General features: G+C 47.7%; 1 protein-coding gene across 7 annotated transcripts in view; it reads right to left on the minus strand.

Annotated features, from left to right (window-relative positions):
• LOC119178697 (fat-like cadherin-related tumor suppressor homolog) overlaps window positions 1-19,819 on the minus strand; it is an 812,220-nt gene that overhangs the window by 717,067 nt on the left and 75,334 nt on the right. The gene's annotated exons all lie outside the window — the stretch shown is intronic.

Genomic DNA, 19,819 nt, shown 5'->3' on the forward strand with positions numbered 1-19,819 from the left:
GACGCCATGTTGATGTTAAGAGAACACATATGTTACGGCCTCCTCCACACGCCCAAAGCCATATTAGCCCTGGACCTCGCGAAGGCCTTTGACACCGTAAAACATGAACCCATACTGGGTGAAATATCGCACATGAACCTAGGCGAGAAATTCTACAACTACATTAAAAGCTTTCTGGCGAACTGAACTGCCACCATATGCATAGGAAAGCAATGCGGCGAACCCAAACGACTCGAAAATATCGGCACCCCTCAAGGGTCAGTGCTCTGGCCATTGATCTTTAATGTGGCGATACACAGGTTGTCGGAGAAGCTCGCTCAAATCCCATCCGTGCACCATGCCACCATATGGGTCCCATGTGGCCACTCATATGGTGCCTTAGAAGGAATCCTTCAACAAGCACTGACTACAACTGAAGAATTTCTTAAGCCCACTAGACATCGCACTGTCCCCCACTAAATCTACTTTAACGCTCTTTCACCCTTGGCGAAACTCGGGCGAAGAAGAGCAGCAAGTAGTGCTCAAAACTGAGAACAACAAAACGATACCGCAAGTATATACGGTCAAAGTACTAGGGCTAACGTTAAGTGCCAAGGAGGGTCACAACAAAGAAGCGCTCAAGCGCCTTGAAAAAAGCAAGAACAATTTTTCAAGGGGCATTGCTAGAATCGCCAACAAGAGAGCAGGCCTCCTAGAAGACAACATCATGAAGCAGTATCACGCCTTTCTCGTAAGTCACATAGCACACGCGTTCCCGTTTTAGAAACTTACGAAGGCTGAAATCAAAAAGGTCAACTCCATGCTCCGCAAGGGACTGAAAACGGCACTCGGCTTGCCCAATAGCACGAGCAATGAGAAACTCGAGCAACTTGGTCTACACAATACAGTCGAAGAAATTTTTGAGGCTCAGAGAGTGGCACAGATCACACGCCTGTCGTTGACTCAGGCAGGCCATCTCATCCTATGAGCCGCAGGCATTTGCCCAATTTTTCAACCAGAGAAAAAAACACAACTTGGTAATGACGTGAGGAAACACTTTAGGGTTGAGCCAATCCCCCGCAACGTTCACCCAACGTTCAACAAAGGGCGAAGGAAGGACAGAGCGAGGGCGATCATAAACAAGGCAAAAAGCACAACACGCACACGCTATTCGTAGATGCCGCCCGCTACTATGGCAGGAAGGCGTTTGCCATAGCAGTCGTTCATATAGACGGAAACCTCATGAACTCGGCAACAGTCCAAACAAGCCATGTCCACGAAGCAGAAGAAATGGCGATCGCGCTAGACTTGCAAAGCTGCCAAGCTTACTCCAGAATATACACAGACTCTAAGATGGCGGCACGAACGTTCGCGGCTGGCCTAGTAGCTAGAAGCAGGGAAAACTCACTGTTAACGCAATGAGAGAGTATGAGAGCAAAGAAACCCTCGTTACAGAAGAGAAAGCTCAAATCTACGTATCCTGGTTCCCAGCCCACATGGAACAGTTACCAGGACTCGACCACTGCAATCCCAACGAAGAGGTCAACTGCCTGGGGCGTGAGCTAACACGCCGCGCCGCGGACAACGACCTCTCGATGAGTGAGCGGTATGAGAATCTCTGCAGCCAGGACAAAGCACTCACATACCACGAGATCACTTCACATTACCGGGGACATTACCGGGGACAAAGACGTGCATTCCCAGCACCGCACCCAAAAGTTAACAAAGCACAAGCTCTAACTCTAAGAAGATTGCAAGCACGTACGTACATAACACCATCCACCTTACACAGAGTCGATCCCGACACACCACCCGCATGTTCTCTTTGCAACCATCCCTATTGCAATTTCAAACACATGCTCTGGCTGTGCCCTGCCCACAGCGCAGCCCAACTGAATACCCAAGAGGCTTGGCAGGAAGTCCTCAAGAGCAATGAATACAAGCAGCAACTACAGGCGGTCCACAGGGCCCGGGACATCGCTACAAGCCTTTGGCTGCCAGGGCCATCCTGGGCAGAGCCTCCAGGTTGAATTAAGGGTCGGAATGGCCCTTTCTCAGCCTCCTCAGGATATGTTTTAAATAAAGTCAATCTCTCTCTCTTTCGACACAGTGAAAAATTTGCTCAGCTTTCGCGGAGTCTTGGAAAGCTGGGGCAGAGCCAGAGTAGTTCGCACTGGCTTTTAGGTTTGACTAGGCACCTATTCACTCACACGTCCATGCACCAAGTGTTCGCGCGATCACATTGCAATTCACGAGTATTGGCTAGGTACCGATGAGGTTTCATTGGGAATCATTTCGAAATCACAGCACCAAGTACCTTATTTCTCTGAGTAAGCAATCAGGTTTCATCTCAAGTTTTTTTAAGCTCAAATAGCTAATTAACCAAACTAGCACTATTGTTAGGCTCAGTCTTAACTGGTATTAGACGAAGCTTCGCACATCTTACCTTGCGCGGCATGACTAGGTATACAAGAATTTTAGCTCAGCATAATTAGGGTTTATTACAGTGAAGTTTAATTACCTTAGTTATACATAGCCAATTAAGTTTTACAACATGACTTTATAAGGCTTTCCTATGGTTATATTGCTTTAGATAGGCACAGCTGTTATGAATTTTGCTTGACGCTGTCGCTGCACCTGCATAATCACGGTTTCTTCTCTACAGCGCGAGCTTGACAAGCAGCCGGCAATCACAAGAAGGAAAAAAAAATATGTTTATGTCCAGTGCAGTAGGGCAGCATTTTTTTTCTGATGTGTTGAACGATCGATGCCATAGAAAAAGAGAACGACTAACCTCTTTAACGTTACAACTTGCCGGCCTTATCCGTGTCGCCGTTGACGACGAAAAGCGGCAGACCAAGCCTAGTATTCAACTTTTTTTTCTACTATTTTTTTTTTTGCTTCAACGCAACTCTTCGCTACACGGGAGATTCAAAAAGATAAAGATCACGCAGTGGAATACAGACTAACTAAACGCCAATTCCTGTGAAAGCTGGATCTATGATAACGTTAAAATTCCTGAATACAAAATATTTATCTTTGTCTATATATCAATCTTAAAGCTTGTAATATACGCAAGTCTATACTTGTAATCAATGCAAGAATATTTTAGAAGGTTGTTATCACTGATGGAAGTGCTCGCCTTTCGTGTCATGATTCTCGGTCTCTGAAAAAGTTGGTGTATCAACATGATAAGTGATATTTCGCTGTACTGCTGAACCACCATTTATTATATCATAGTAGCCCTATGAAGAAAACGAAAATAATGCTCAACAACCTCGGAAGAAAACAGCACTACGAGATAGGTAATAGTGCACTTGAAGTTGTAAAAGACTATGTCTACTTAGGACAGGTAATAACCGCTGAGCCGAATCACGAGACAGAAGTGACTAGAAGAATAAGAATGGGAGGGAGCATATTTGGCAAGCACAATCAAATCATAAGAAATAGATTGCCATTATCCTTCAACAGGAAGGTATATAACAGCTGCATCTTGCTGGTATTCAACTGCGGAGCAGAAACCTGGAGACTTACAAAGAGGGTTCAGCTTAAATTGAGGACGACACAGAGAGCAATGGAAAGGAAAATGGTAGGTACAGTCGAGCGCACATATAATGGCCCCACTTAAAACAAACTTTCGCTTAAAATGAACAATATCGGCGTGACCGTCAAAATATACATTGGTTCAATGGCACAATATTGCACTTCCAACGAACGTCTTCGAGCGCTACTGATCGGTTACAGCGAATGGAGTCAGCGGTCTGCCGACTTCCCCGGAAACCAATTTCGACCACCGATCAGGCATCGACAACGCCGACCCTGCCTCCGCGACCCTGTAGTTGCCGCTCTCCCCAACCCATGGAAAAAGGAAAGCTGTTTCCTTCCTCCAAGCCCCGACTGCTTTTTGTTACGCACCACTCCGTTCTTTGTCTGCCCGCTACTCTGAGCACCCCGTATCGCCAGACGAGGCCCAAGTTTGCACAGTACCACCGATCTTTCGAAGACTGGTCGGCCATCTACCCTGTTTTTAATCGCTGGCACTGTCATTGGCGTCGCCGGACTGGAGTGACTAGACCATTTAACAACATCGTCGGCCACCGACTGTATCCGATATTCGTCGTCTAGTGCACGCGCGTACACTTCCCCACTAACTCTGATAATTTGCGATTCGTTTCATGCTTAGGACTTGTTCTCGCTCACTTCGCCTTCGGCTCAGCATGCCTTCCGCGCGCGTGCAGAAGTGCAAAATCAGCTGTTGATTTGCGCGGAACGAATGGCGAAATATCGAAGTTCGTGAGGCCACGCCAACCTGCGTGCGCAACAAAACGATTTTTCACCACGGCCGCCGATTCTTCAAACACCACCGCGCGCAGGCACTCTTTCCAAGTTTTTCTACGTGTGAGTTTCGCAGACCTTTTAAGCAAGCTACCCAACGTGCCTCCTTCCCGTGTGTTTTGGTTTTCAAAGTCGCTCTCATGCCGCATCCTCCCCCCTCTTTATCCCAACGCCTTGCCCTTCTCTCGCAAGTCTGCTCTCCTCTCCTGATCATAACCCCTTCGCCCGTCTCCACCGCTCCGCAACGCCTGCCACGCTGGCTCGAATTAGTTTCGTTTTCTGACTGGAAATGGGCCCCGAGCTGTTCCACGTGTTCTGGCATGTGTGTCGCGTGTGCGCGTCTTGCTCGCCATTGGTGTGCGTGTGTGGTCATGGTGGCCAACGGGAGGATGCACGCTTTTTCCTGCCGCTCAACAAAACGTCGAAAGTGTAACCGCTTGGCTGAGCGTAATCCGCGCGTTAGGTGCCGCGTTGCGGAGGTGCCATACGGCGCATTGATTACCACTGTCACGACCATGATGATGATGACAGTGGTAATCAATGCCACCTACCACCCGGTAGTTGTAACCTTAAATGCGGCTTTTGGGCAAGGCACGTGCGCCACACGGCGCAAACAACTTTACAGGGGGCATCAGCACCCCCACGGTGGTGGTGGCGGCGGCGGCGGGGGTGGTGGTGGTGGTGGTGGTGGTGGTGGTGGTGGTGGTGGTAAGTCCATGAATTGCCAATTTACTTGTGTTGTTGACTTTGTTATCATGTACAGGAGGCCCCAATTCAGCTCTTACTATTTGACCTCCTTATGTATATACTAATCGTGTATTCTCCTCTTTGTTTGATGTGAAAATAAAATTATTCTGATTTTGAATTTGACATTAGATGGTTCACTACCCGCCACCGTTTCACCTCCATCGAAATGCGACTACCCCGGCCCAGATCGAACCCGCGACCTTTGGGTCAGCAGTCGAGCTCCATAACCTCTGCTTCACTGCAGCAATCTCCTGATCGGCATATTTTTATCGGGAATATTAACCGATAACACTAGTTTCCTTGATGCAATGCCACTTTATACGCTGTTCAAAGAGTAATCTCCAAGTCTAAGTTCAGGCATATTGTCTTTACTGCTGACTTACCGAGAACAGGTATGTATATCAGCATTAATATACAACAGAGCGAATGAAAAAAGACGAAAAAAAAAAATTCAACGCTAGGAAGCGTTTTTCGCATTTAAGTTCTGCCTGCAAATTCAATGAGCCAAGCTCACTAGACTGCCCTCCACACAGTGGTCCCAAGCCAAACCCAATGATGGTTCATCAAACTAATGAACAGATCAAGCTCACATTGCTTGTTTGCCTCAAGTTTGCAGCCAATATTTCAATGCTCGCTGATCGCTGAAAAGAAAGAAAAAAAAATGCCGGCACTGTGTCCAATTCTGCCTGCGGTCTCATATCACATTTGCAAACAATAATAATGAGATCTAACAGACAGTAATGCCAAGGAATGTATAGGGGAAGTTATTAGAACCAATGGAATGTAAATAAGAAGAAAAAAAAGTGGGTGAAAAAATAACCAGCCGTGACCAGGAATCGAACCTACGACCTTCGAATAACGCGTTCGATGCTCTATGTATGTATGTATGTATATATATATGTATATATATATATATATATATATATACAGCGATACAATTCTGCATTAGTTTCACGTTAATATTAGTCACTGATAGCCTGTTCAAGTGACCTCCCTTCGAGAACAGTCTTTGACAATTACTTGAACCTACATTTAAGAACACTAAAAACGCAGCGCGTTTGGCGACAAAGTTTTGATAATGTTTCGATTGCGTGAACTCTAAACTGAGGCTGGCAGAAATTAAGGAGTGCAGTTGTCTTATCGCAGAATGAAAACATTATTATTTCTGCTTAAGCGCTACATATTTTGGATTGAAGATTAACCCAAGAGTCACTATTACAATGTTCATTAAGCAGTTTTTGTGCATTGCCAAGCTTGACAGACTGCAAAAAATATTCTTACATGCCTGTATAACTCATAAGTATTCTGTACTAATTGGAGACATGTAGAACTCATGTATAATATTTTTCATTATTTGGCAATTTTAGGTAAAACCTTCTGTAGAGGTGGGAAGATGTAAAGTATGGGGCACAGTGCACCACAATCAGACTCCATGCGCATAGAAAAGCAGTTACAGGTGTGTGGTGGTGACAACACTGCAATGCGAATCACAATGGCACAAACAAATTTATCCCGTTAGCCAAAAAACTGCACCACTGTGCAATGAGATACTGCAAGATAAAGCATTTATCAGATTCATTGGTGCCGTGCAAACGTACATAGCAAAGGATTGCACTCTGCGAACAAAATCAGACAAAAAACTACAACAAAAAGAACACTTTTGTGACAGAATGATTCTGCGCACAAACAGAGGTAGTCAGTGGCAGAATGGCACAATGCATGCACTGTATTCTACAGTCAAATTCTAGAAGAGCGTTGCTACAATATGCAAGCATGCTAGACAATTTACCAGCATTTTCATTTAGGCTCCTAGAAGTTGCTTGCAACTTGTGAAATAAAGATTACTCGCGCACTTTATGCTTATATTGTGAAATAAATCTCGCTTTCAATATCATCGCCCTAATTGATCTGAAGGTATGACCGCTGGTGGGAACGTGTCTAGATATTGGCTAATGAAGCATAGAGTGCACATGAGCATTGGGATTATTGAACCGGAACCAAAATGTCTTGTTGGTTTGACCGATATACAACACTTTGCAAATGGAGCACGCAAACATATAAACTACATTATCTGTCTCACACAAAAAAATCACTGCGAAGTCTGAAGGTGAAATCATTGGCGGTGGTTTTAGCCGCAGTGGTATTCATCTGATTGCATGCCTTGCATTAAGATTTCCAATATTATTGGCAACCAGCGGGTGGAATATAAGTAAAAGAACAAAATTTGCAGGAAGTAAGAATGTCCTGCAAATTCCTACAACACCGATACATGGCAAGGAGCGGCTCTGGAAAAACTTTCTTTGGCCGCTCACTTTGTGTTTACATGTTGCAATTTTCTTCACAATTGCTGACATTGGGCGCAGACGCCCTGTGCGTAAGTACAAGGTTTCTTGTCTAACGCTATATACTTTTTATCGTTGTTACGATTCGCCGTGGAGTGCCTTGTCTACTATGCGTCGCTAATTTGTTCTTGATGTGCATATATTCTGATTGTGATGCAGTGCATTTAGTGTACATTTACTTACCCATATATAGAGCCGCTAACATGTAGTACATATAAACTGACGAAGGTTTGCCCCCCAGCCAAAATGCTTTTAAAACCATATTTTGTGTGTGCGTCCTTCTATTCAATCTCACACACACACACATACAAATATATGTGTGTGTGTATTTATATGGGTGTGTGTTTGTGTTCACTGTGTGTGCAAACACACAGTGAACTGTGTGCGTGCCGAAACTGAGCATCAAGCATAATGCTTGATGCTCAGTGAACACGAAACCCTGAAAGCAGCACGCTTCTCTAATATCTACATCGATACGGCAGCACAGAAAGTAAAAACAAACACATAAAAAACAGACACGCTTCTTTTGATATACCAAGGGCCTGTCTGGGACGGCCAGACATTTTTTGCGGAATGCTGCGAGCTGTCTGGCACAGTATGTCTAGAAAAATTGGCAATTCATTGCCAGTCGTCGCCGTTGAGATAACGCCGACACAGTGCACTCATATCTACGCACTGAGGTGAAGTGAACGTTTCAAGATGTATGCACCATTTTTTATTATGATTATAATATAACTTAGTGCTACGTCACTGCATACTTCATGACGGGACTTTTGAATTCTTCAAGGTCGATACGCCACATGGTGTCAATCAGGCGAACTAAACGGCTCACGTCCGGAAAAGCTGGATCTGCTGGGAAGCTAATGCCATAATTTGATAGCTGAATTGCTACGATTCTTTCTTTACAGAATTTAGATGCTACTGCAACATAAAAAGCGGCACGAATTTCTTTGAAGTTCATCAACTACGTACATTTTCATAACCACACATGCACATTAGTTCGCTAAAAGGTCTGTCGAAAATCCATATGTAGCCAAACTGACGAATTCAAACCAATTCTGGGAGAATAGGCGTAGTAACGGAGGGGTTAAAGGGGTCATCTAGCACCCCTTGGGCTTGCTGAAAAAACACATTCTACAGAAAGCTGACGTGACTTTGAACTGCTCAGCCAAATATTACAGCTGTGCACGGCGCAAGAAACTACAAGCAAAGCGCGAAGATGCCGTTTTCTCAGGTGCCTTCTTTAGGCTGGTCACTTATCAGACGTCGCAAAAGATTACTGGCCAATAGCTGACATAAATCAAGAGTGCTGTTTGGATCAGATGCGCTCGTTTTCATTAACACTGTGTACAACAGTTGTCGCAGTTAAATAAACTGGCTGAAACATTAAAAAATCACAGCATATCCACAGAGTGAATGATGATGAGTGGGGCGAAGCTTCGAAGAGTTTCATTGACAAACCGTGAATCATCCACTCACCCCGTCCGTCCATGCGTCCATCCGTCTGTCTGCACATCTCTCCATCCGTCCATCTAGTGAACCCCCCAAGTACCACTATCTTGCATCGTTTCATCATACGCAAGTACCGCCATCCAGCAGACAGTTCAAGGAATAAACGAGAGGTGGCTACCTGCTACTACTACTATCATGCATCCCTGATGTTCGGCATACATCAAGGATGCACGACGAACAGCTTAAGAGGGGACGTGGCTTTGGTATCACGAAAAATGGCAAAAAATTTATTTTTTGAAAATCAAGTTTTCAGTTTCTGGAACCCTTTTTCTACCAGATTCCAAAATATCTACACTGAAAACCATGCAGAAGTGCTTCGGAAAATACCTTTCACTCTACTATGTAGCGAAACTTTTTTCTGGAAATCGCGAGAAAACAGCGATTCTCAAAAAATTATAGCTTCGCGATGGCGCGGCCAGGAGTTGGTTTCTTGAGCTCATCAAAAAGAGCATTTCTCCGCGTTTCGATTTACCATCTCAACTTGCTCCTTCATTTAACAACAAGCACACAAAAAGCTAATGTTTGAAGGTCGTTTTAAGGGCCCTGATTGGCTGTGGCCGCCATGTCGGCTCCGCTCGCCTCACCATTGGCCTGATGCCCGCTCCAGGAGATCGTCGTCTGCTGCTAGTGCGTCTCGAGGACATGGCTCTCAAAAATCCCTACTTCGTGACGTGTTCATGGCTAGACAATCACTTAGGATATAATTACGCTTTGGTTATGAGCTCTAAGCGGATGCTCGATCAGATTACTAGGAGCGGGCGTACGGTTTACAAGCCTCATCGCAAGCAGACGTGCGGTCTACGAGCCTGGAGCGTCATCAGAGTGGTCTTTAGGCAAAACTCCGCTGACTGCGGGAAAGAATGACCCAAAAGCGAACTCGTAGTGACGTGCTTTTTCTCAAGCAACGAAGCTGTAAGCGGATTTACGATCAGATTACTACAAGCGGGAGCACGTTCTTTGAGCACAGTGCGTCATCGGAGCCGTCTTTAGGCCTAACTCCCCTGACGGCTACACTGCCGGAAAGAACGACACACTAGCGCACTCGTGGCGACGTGCTTCTTTGCAGGCAATGAAGCATATTACTCGCTAGCTCCTCAGAACCCCGGATGGGCATTTCATGCCTCGGCAGCTGACTCCAGTAAAGCTCATCAACCCCCCCCTCCATTGCCAAGGATTGCTCGGAACAGCGGCTAGTAGTTTCACGCGTCGTCACTCGAAAACGCGATACCAAGCGCAGTGCGAACCAATTTTTTGTCATCGTAGCTTCACGATTCACGCATCGTCGCTGTCATGATACAGAGGCGCGGAAAAAAAAACGAATTCAGTGTTTGCCGTGCGGAGGCGAAGAGGAAAACGAAGTGTGCGCGTGGTGCGTGCGGTGGTTCAGGGCAGCGCATGCAAGGAGTCAGTTCTCGGCTGGACGTCCGGTCTGGGTAACTAGACAACGGCATCTAGGCGCTCTACCGTTCCTGGACTCCGGCTGGGCAACTGGCCCAGGGACCAGGCGATCCACTGCTGTTCTGGCTGCCGTTCCGGACAGCTGGACATCCTGTGAACGGGGCCTGTACTCCGACTGGGCGACTGGCCCAGGGACCAGGCGAGGTTCCGCGGTGCTGGGTACCGTCCAGAGTTGCTGTAGGTTTTGGTTGCTGTGGGCCTGATGTTCCTGCTGCCGTTCCGGGTGGCTGGCGCGACCCCGGTGCGCTGCTGAGACGAGCGTGGTGGCGGAGAGCTGCTGCGGAGCTACCAATCAGCTACCGACTGCTGCTGCTGCTGTGGCAGAAGGCCGTGTCATGGCGTGGTCCGATGCACGTTGAGGACGGCAACGAGCCAGACCGTGCACAGCCCACGAGCGATCGGCGCAGAAGACCCGCAAGCCACATCAAAACACGGCGAGACTTTTCTAATTTATAGAGACATTGAGTACAGCTATACACTGCGTGTTTCTACTACTTTAAGTATTACTCGTTCATAGTTACGTTCTCTGTAAATATATTCTCGTGTGTGTGTCTGTGCGCTCGTGGTTCGATTCAGTTCCTTGCTGAGTGGTCCTGGGCCCAAAACTGACACTACGTCACAATCTGGCGAGCCTGCCAGGATACTGCTCGTAGAAACGTCGAAGGAAGTTATCGTCTCTCGATTGCACATTCACAAAACTTGTTTTGATGATGGACATAGAAAGATTAGCTGCTGTTGGGGCACAACTAGGATTGAGTGGCGCAGAATTGCGTAAGTGGGTTGAGGCAGAACAGGCGAGGCAAAGAGATGAACGTGCTGCTGAGAGAGAGGCGAGCAGGGAAGCAGATGAGAGAGCGAAGCAAATCCTTAAGCTGAAGCTAAAGCTTCAAGAAGGAGCTCCGAGGGTAGATGTAGCAGCTGACTCTGATTCTACGGCTCAGCCGAGTAGCTCCTCTGCAGTACTGAATCCACAGAAATTGCTTCCGCTGTTCGATGAGCGACGTGATGATTTGCATGCATACTTGCAAAGATTCGAACGCGTGGCAACAGGACAAGGCTGGCCACAAGAGAAATGGACATTAGCTGTGAGCATGTGTTTGAGTGGCAAAGCGTTGACAGTAATTGGCCGAATGACTGTCACAGATTTTCTAGACTATGAGAAACTAAAGAAAGCCTTGTTGCAGAGGTTTCAATTCCCTGCGCAAGGGTACCAAGAAAAATTTCGCATGGCACGACCAAAAGATGGAGAAACCGGGAGACAGTTAGCCGCAAGACTTTCAGGGTACTTCGACCACTGGGTTGACATGGCTGATGTGCCCAGAACATTCGATGACCTTCGAGACCACATGCTCGCCGAACAGTTTCTCCGCTGTTGCCATCCAAAACTAATGATTTTTTTGAAAGAACACGAGTGCAAGTCACTCCAACAGCTAGCTGACGCTACTGATCGCTTCATGGAAGCGCAGAATCTGTCAAACCTGGGAAAGGGTACAGACGACTCCAAAGAATTCAAGAGTCTTAATAATGCTCCCAAGAAACTACCGACAAGATGCATGCTATGCAAGCATCTGGGACATCAAGCACATGAATGTCGGAACCCAGCCAAAGAAGCGACCAAGTGTAGAGTATGTGGGAAAATTGGCCACAAGAGCGACGAGTGCTGGAGCATCAAGGCACAAAAAAAAAAAAGTTCCGCATGTGCAGTGAACGAGAACCGTTATGGTTTCCCCTCGAGTGACAACACTGGCGGAGGAAAAAAAGGAAAGAAACGTGACCCTCCTAATGCAAGTGTGGATGAAAGGATACCAGTATTTCTGGTACAAGGAATGCCAGTTGTTGAAGGTGAAGTGTTGGGCAAACCAGTCAGGGTTCTTCGAGATACAGGCAGTAATACTGCAATTATCCGAAGAAACCTAGTGCCAAAACAACGGTTGACCGGGAAGAGTAGCAGAGTCTCACTCATTGATGGTTCCGCCATATAAGTACCAGAGGCCGAGATTTCCGTGAACACCCCATACTTTAAGGGAGAGATAACCACACTTTGTATGGACAAGCCGCTTTATGATTTGGTGCTTGGTAACCTACCAGGTGTCAATGATCCTCACAAGCCGGATCATAAGTGGAAGCCTCCTACAGTCGACAAGAACGACAATGCGACGCGACACTGCAGCTTGGAATCTGAGGAGTGTCTTCACTATGTTTCCGCTACGGTTAAACCTCACGAGGACAAAATAACACCATTGTCCGTGCCAAAAATAAAATGGTGCGACGTAACAAAAGACCAGTTCTCAGAAGAGCAACAGAACGACAAAACATTGAAAGCCGTGTTCGCTAAAGTCGGTAAAAAGGCTACTGGCAAGTGCCCATGGCTGTGGACAGCCGGGAGAAAACAGCCGTTTCCAGTATACCATTTTGTGTTCATGCCCTTTGGCATAAAGACAGCTCCGGCTGTTTTCGCATGCCTCATGCGAGCTGTTCTAGGTGATCTAGAAAATGTTTATCACTATTTTGATGACGTAGTCATTGCTACAAACCCGTGGCCTGTACATTTGGTCACTCTACGGCATGTATTTGACCGAATACAACACGCCAATTGTGGGAATGCTGACACCCCCCCCCTGTAAAGTTGTCTGCGCCGCGTGGCGCACGTGTCTCGCCCCAAGGCTTTATTGCGGTGGTGACCACCGCCGGGCGATAGATGGCGTTGTGTTCGCTTTCAGTACCACTGTTGGTAGAGTGGTAGCGGTGGCCCCTGGCGGAAGGCGGGCCTTGGTGGCGGGCGAGCATTGAGCGAGTCTCTTCTGCGCGTGGCGGCTGCCGCGAACGGTTGTCTGTCGCGTGGGCCCCCCGGTGCTCGGCACCACGGGCTTCGCGCCGGGGTCCCACGTGGAAGGTCAGGCGTTGGCGACGCCGCCTTGGGTATGTGCTAGTGTGTTGGGTGTGTTAGTGTGTTTTTATCATGTTATTGTGTCTTTAGTGTGTCCCTGCGTTATGTTGTTTGTATGGTTTAGTGTTAATTGAAATTGTTGTATCATTCGGCGGACGATATCGTCGTCTAAATTAGTTAATAAATGTATGTATGTTGTGTGCTTTGTACCGACCGTGTCCACTGCGTCCGTGCACTCCAAGAGCGTGGCGTGGCGAGGCGCGCGTTCGCCGCGCCGAGACCCCACACTGGCGCCCAACGTGGGGCTCTTGGAGAATCGGACGACAGTTTTTGCGGTTCAGTACAGGGATTTTGTTAGAGCCGGAGTAGAGTAGGCCTAGGGGGACTTCTTTGCTAGCGTCGGTGGTGTGCTTTGTTGAGAAGCGAGGAGATTGGTTTTGTAACGTGTTTCAATTTGTCGGCAAGTTGACTTTCTATTTATTTCTTTTTGCTCGCAAGTGTTGTTATTTTTGTTGTTAGTTTTCAAAAACGTTGTTGAATTAGGACGAGAGCCATGCGGTCCGCATCCTGGGGTGAGCAAGGCCTAGAGCACGTGGTTTGTAGGCCAGGCCCGAAGCGAGTGAGTACGGAAGCCTCGTGGGTGGTCCGATTTTCTGTGAATAGCTTCTTCTATCTCTTTGGGCTCAGGGAGCCGGGCGTCGTTGCTGACTTGTACTGCGGCTCGACGCCGAGGCGTCGTGACACCGCCCGGGGCGGAGGACGCCGATCGCTCGGTAAGCTGCTGTGTGCGGCGAGCGATAGGGCCACTTCACAGAGTGGACGTCTCCTGGCGGCTGCCTCTTCTGCGCCTAGGCTGGGTGCTGGGTGGATGCCGGTTGTTGCCGTGCGACTCATTAGGCCTAAGGCTCTACGCAGCCGCCTGTCGCACGTGGCACAACTAGGTGGATCGTGGCATTGAGGTGTTGCGCTCCGCTTCCCTCCTTTTTTTTTTCTTGTGAGCACGAGTTAGGAAAAGTGATTTTTGTTTTATTTTGATGGGCGTCTCGGCCGCCACCGATGTATTAGCTGGCAGTACTGACCACCGTACCACGTGGCCGAAAAGCCTTAAGCTCCCTCCCCTGGGCCGCGCTCCTTTGTTTCTTTCGAGTTTTCTTTTTTGTCGATGTATTCAGTGGGAGGGATGTCATCCACGGCCGGCTGTCCTGCACATCGTCAGCGTCGTTGGCCAGGAGTGAGGTCGGGCGATGAAGATGCCTGGGACCTGCGCAACTGCCTGCAGTCCGGCGCCCTCGCGAGTGCTGGTCGCAACTGGAAGACGTGTAGGCGCTGGCGACGGATCGTCGCGCCGACGGGAACGTTGCTGTTGCGGGGCCGGTACTGAGGTGAAGTCTAGCAGGACAGTGCAACAGTGTCGACCAGCGGCGGTGTCGTGGTGCAAGGACATTATGGTCGTGCGATATCATTTTTTTGTTAAAGCTTGTGTAGCTAATTTCTGATTTCGGGATATGGTTTGATTTAAGGTTGGGGGAATGTGGAGGTGCTGACACCCCCCCCCCCCTGTAAAGTTGTCTGCGCCGCGTGGCGCACGTGTCTCGCCCCAAGGCTTTATTGCGGTGGTGACCACCGCCGGGCGATAGATGGCGTTGTGTTCGCTTTCAGTACCACTGTTGGTAGAGTGGTAGCGGTGGCCCCTGGCGGAAGGCGGGCCTTGGTGGCGGGCGAGCATTGAGCGAGTCTCTTCTGCGCGTGGCGGCTGCCGCGAACGGTTGTCTGTCGCGTGGGCCCCCCGGTGCTCGGCACCGCGGGCTTCGCGCCGGGGTCCCACGTGGAAGGTCAGGCGTTGGCGACGCCGCCTTGGGTATGTGCTAGTGTGTTGGGTGTGTTAGTGTGTTTTTATCATGTTATTGTGTCTTTAGTGTGTCCCTGCGTTATGTTGTTTGTATGGTTTAGTGTTAATTGAAATTGTTGTATCATTCGACGGACGATATCGTCGTCTAAATTAGTTAATAAATGTATGTATGTTGTGTGCTTTGTACCGACCGTGTCCACTGCGTCCGTGCACTCCAAGAGCGTGGCGTGGCGAGGCGCGCGTTCGCCGCGCCGAGACCCCACACAATTCAACCATCAAGCCAAGTAAGTGTGAGATAGGAGAGCAAACCATCTGTTTTCTTGGCCATCGAATCGAAGACGGTAAAGTTGAACCTCTCCTGAAAATCCTTGATAAGATTCTCGCAACTACAAGGCCAAAGACGAAGAAAGCCCTGCAGTCTTTCCTGGGTCTAACGGGCTATTACAGGAAATTTATCGCAAGCTACGCTGAGGTCACCAAGCCTTTGACCGACCTTACACAAAAAGGGCAGAGCAATACCATCGCGTGGAGACCTTCTCAGGAAGAGGCTTTCACTATTTTGAAGAACAAGCTTGGAGATACTCCCATTCTACAAGCACCCCACATGACAAAGAAATTTGTTCTCCGCGCCGACGCCTTGACCACTAGCATTGGTGCCGCACTGCACCAGGTAGGAGAGGACCAGGTTTTGCATCCTGTTGCCTACGCGAGCCGCAACGTATTGCCTCGAGAAACCCAGTATTCCACCATCGAACGAAAATGCTTGGCACTTCTGGGCGGTGAAAAATTCCATTTGTATTTGTACGGCAAACAATTTGTCATACAATCCGACCACCAGCCTTTGCAATACTTGCAATCCGCTAAACACCTAAACAATCGAGTTTTGCGATGGAGCCTACTCTTACAAGAGTACTCATTTTCAGTCTCTTACATCAAAGGGTCGGATAATGTCAGAGCAGATTACCTGAGCCGCGTGTAATGGGAATGTATTGCACTATGTTATGTAAACTTCTGAAGGGCTGTGGACGTACAACTGGACATTTAGTGAATTATCTAGGACTTTGTGACATTTTTTCCGCCTCTTCACGTCCTAAAAGTTGTAAACAACTTTCTTAAACGGGGGGTTGTCATGATACAGAAGCGCGGAAAAAAAAAGAATTCAGTGTTCGCCGAGCGGGGGCAAAGAGGAAAACGAAGTGTGCACGTGATGCGTGCGGTGGTTCGGGGCAGCGCGTGCAAGGAGTCAGTTCTCGGCTGGACGTTCTGTCTGGGGAACTAGACAACGGCATCTAGGCGCTCTACCGTTCCTGGACTCCGGGTGGGCAACTAGCCCAGGGACCATGCGATCCACTGCTGTTCTGGCTGCCGTTCCAGACAGCTGGACATCCTGTGAACGGGGCCTGTACTCCGGCTGCGCGACTGGCCCAGCGACCAGCCGGACCAGTCCGCGGTGCTGGCTGCCGTCCAGAGTGGCTGTGGGTTTTGGTTGCTGCGGGCCTGATGTTCCTGCTGCCGTTCCGGGTGGCTGGCGCGACCCCGGTGCGCTGCTGAGACGAGCGTGGTGGCGGAGAGCTGCTGCGGAGCTACCAATCAGCTACTGACTGCTGCTGCTGCGGCAGAACGCCGTGTCACGGCATGGTCCGACGCACGTTGAGGACGGCAACGAGCCAGACGGTGCACAGCCCACAAGCGATTGGCGCCGGCGACCCGCAAGCCACATCAAAACACGGCGAGACTTTTCTAATTTAGAGAGACATTGAGTACAGCTATAGACTGCGTGTTTCTACTACTTTAAGTGTTACTCGTTCATAGTTACGTTCTCTGTAAATATATTCTCGTGTGTGTTTGTGCGCTCGTGGTTCGATTCAGTTCCTTGCTGAATGGTCCTGGGCCCAAAATTGACACTACGTCACAGTCGCCGAACGCCGCCGCCAACTGCATCCGCGCTGGCTGCACTGACCAAGCGGCCACGCACTCCATGGTCATATGAAGTGCTGGCGATAAACTTTTGTGATGTGATTTAGATGTGCTTGAAGCCGTGCTTGGTATGACCACGAGCGTCTTTTAATGTTCCGAGACAATGAAAGCTTTGTAGATTAGCGTAGATTAGGCTAGAGTGGCAGAAAAGCATGTATAAAGCAGGGGCCTGAATTTTCATATGCCCCTCTCGCGTCATTAAATTGCTAAAAAATTCCTGTGCCACCAGCCTCCTGCCCATAACTGTTATAACTGTTATTTGGAAAGAAGGCATAGGCTGTCATGGTCTAAGCCGCTTTTTTTTTATGCAATAAACCTCTCTCTATATAAGAATTATTCAGTGGTTATTTGTAATCAAGTACTTAATTACGTTAATGAAAGGCACACTGGGCAGAGACCACATACCTGAGATGTCGAATATCACAAGACAAACCCAAGATTCCAATTTTTAGGTGTTTTAGAGACGTAAAGAGAAGTTGAAACTTTAGACGCAGTGTTTTCAATACTGTTTTTTTTTTTACATTATGCTCAGCTCCTCCACAAGGTTCAATGAAGAAATAATTTGTCTATCATTGAATATTTGTGCTGTTGCCTAGAAAATTTTATGAAAGCACTGTGAGGCCATTCTTAATGTCTGTGCCAAAAGCCTGTCGAAAACTTCGACAGGCTTTTTCTCAGAAGTGTGTTTTGGAAAATGTGTATTGCTCGTTGAAAGTGTAGCACGAGAATTACTGGACGGATTTTAATGCAGTTTTTATTTTTTTCTGGATTCCGAACATTTGTTGAGGAATCTCTGAATTCTTGTTTATGGCCCAGTTGTTTTTTTAAAAGATGACTTGTACATGACACTGTTTCTGACAATGTGTGTAGGCAGCCATGATAATCTCTATAAAAAAAAGAGAAGCGATAAAGAAATTCTAAGATTTTCACACCCACTAGTTTTTATTTTGAGAAAAGATCAACACCACTTGCAGCTTCCTGGCATGTTCTGTTACAGCCCTAGGCTTTCCACGAGCAGACCATATAAGTCAAACCACGTAGCATGATGTAACATGAGAACTACTCAAGCTATCATGATGAAACTGCATATTTACCTATTCAAGACAATAATGAGTATGCATGCCAAATTTCATTGCTCAAGATAAACAAACAAAAAAGTTTTTTTTCGCGCCACTTCCCCGTGGTGGGGAAATTGTACACAAGTGTACGTAAAACACGGAGCCGTAGAAATTTTTCGAAACGGTGCTGTAATAGCAGAGTTAGAGGGTTTAATTATCGAAACCATGACGACCACACCTTTCGCTTTCTCCTGCGCTTTCCTCCACTGGTATCCTCTCTCATGCCCCTTTGCCCTCTAGCCGAGCGCCGCTCCCATCCCCCTCCCAATCTCACGTCATTGCTGACACTTTGCTTGAAACGTCTACTTCCGGTTGCCGCGACTCCAGCCATCGACTCTGTCAGTTGCATGCGTGTTGGCGAATTGTGGCTGTCGTAATCATGCCGGTATGTACCCTGTGTTGTGCGCACACTCTTAAAGGATCACCAACAGGATGGACCCGTACGGGGGACACACTGTGACGCGTTCATGCAACGGGCAACATGACGAACAACAAGCAGCAAGGACAGCTGCTTCCAGGCTGACCAGAAAATGTAGGCTCTTGCTCGACCAGTCACAGTATATTTGGCATATTTGGCTCAGCGATCAGAGATGTGGCACCGCGAGTCATGCGGAAGCCCGAAAGGCCCGGAAGGAAGGAGGGGTGGTTTCTTGCAATTTGTGGCACGCCGGCGCCTCGTAGAGTAGCCACGTGTTGAATGAATGATTGTCTCGGCATTCTGCACACAATGCACCCGTTTATTTGAAATCCTTGTAAAAATATCGGAAGTGGCTGACGGGCCGTTCAAGCAGCTCCGCCCCAAAAAACATTGCTGCGAGTTTTCAAACAGTTGACTCCCTTTCGGTAGAGGCCAACTGCCGTCTGCTGAACTTAGCGCACCCGCGAATGTTCAAGCGAGTGAGTATGGAAGTCTGCTTTGAAGTTCAATACAGTTTACATCTGCAGCTTCGCTAACATGCTGGATTGACGTCGTGACCCTGGGCAACACATAACAAATGAGTCAACTATCTGCGTCAGCCTGCTCAACTATTGTGTATCACTTTAGGACGGCACCACTGGGTTTTCCATAGGATAGTGCGTAATGATTGCAAACATCGTGAGACCTGCGCTCGTAAAGAAACGTCAGCACATCATCTGATTTATGCGACACCAATGCTGTTGATGAGATGATGAGACCCAGTGGTACTTTACACTGGGGATCCGCCACTGCGAAATCAAACACAGAAAGCCTGAAATGTAGCCAGCTATATTGCCAACATATGGTGATACCGAAGGACCGCCTCAGCCTGCTCTTTGAAACATTCTGCATGAAAGCTCACAAAAACGCAAGTTATTTCAAATCATACCTTACTGCTTATTTCCTAGTAAAACGAGTGAAACGTAATGCGATTTTGTGGTACCTTCTTGTTAAGCCTTCTTTGATGACCTTCCTAGTAAGCTTGAGCCGTTTACAGCACTACAGGCAGGCAATGTTTCAAACTGAATCTGTAATCCTCAATCTCATAGCTATACTTTATCAGATTACCTTTTTTTCTGTTCTTACACTGACAAGAACGCGATAATCTTAAAAAATTACATTTTAGTAACATTTCTAGGCAATACAGGCTACAATTCT

Source organism: Rhipicephalus microplus, chromosome 2 (assembly GCF_043290135.1).
Source record: "Rhipicephalus microplus isolate Deutch F79 chromosome 2, USDA_Rmic, whole genome shotgun sequence".
Lineage (NCBI taxonomy): Eukaryota > Metazoa > Arthropoda > Arachnida > Ixodida > Ixodidae > Rhipicephalus > Rhipicephalus microplus.